This window comes from Myotis brandtii, unplaced genomic scaffold (assembly GCF_000412655.1).
Source record: "Myotis brandtii unplaced genomic scaffold, ASM41265v1 scaffold314, whole genome shotgun sequence".
NCBI lineage: Eukaryota > Metazoa > Chordata > Mammalia > Chiroptera > Vespertilionidae > Myotis > Myotis brandtii.
The window spans coordinates 3,775,459-3,775,990 of NW_005362033.1; positions in this window are offsets into that span (position 1 = coordinate 3,775,459).

The window sequence follows — 532 nt, forward strand, 5'->3', positions numbered from 1 at the left end:
TAGGATAGTTTCAAGTCAACAATGAACTCAGTAACACTGAGGGGATTGTGGTCTCCATAGAGCACAGAGCGGTGCCTGTGCTTGTGTTGTCCAAAATAAGGAAAATTCCTTTGATAATTTAAAGCTATGTTATCAGAGATGCAAAAAGGCCGTACACAGGCTCAGTTACGGTAAAGATTGACCTTTGTCAGGGAAGATGCCAGACTAGGACATGACTACCCACCATGAGCTCCTTTCAGTTAGTGTTTTAATTTCAGACCATCCTTTGTAGTTACTTAAGGTCTCTGAGTTTGCAAGGCCTCCACGCAGGACTTCCCTGAGCTAGTCAGGTTAGCATGGGGCTCCTTTTTTCATCCATACATATTCCTTTTGTTCATAAATCAATACAAATTATGCATTGATGATGAGTGTTAGTGTTATGTCTTGATGAACAATGGACCATTCAGGATAAGGTAAGACTATAACCTTAAATGGCATTCAAAGTGGAATTTTTATTATTAATCGAAATAAAAAGGCAGGTGCATGGGAGGCC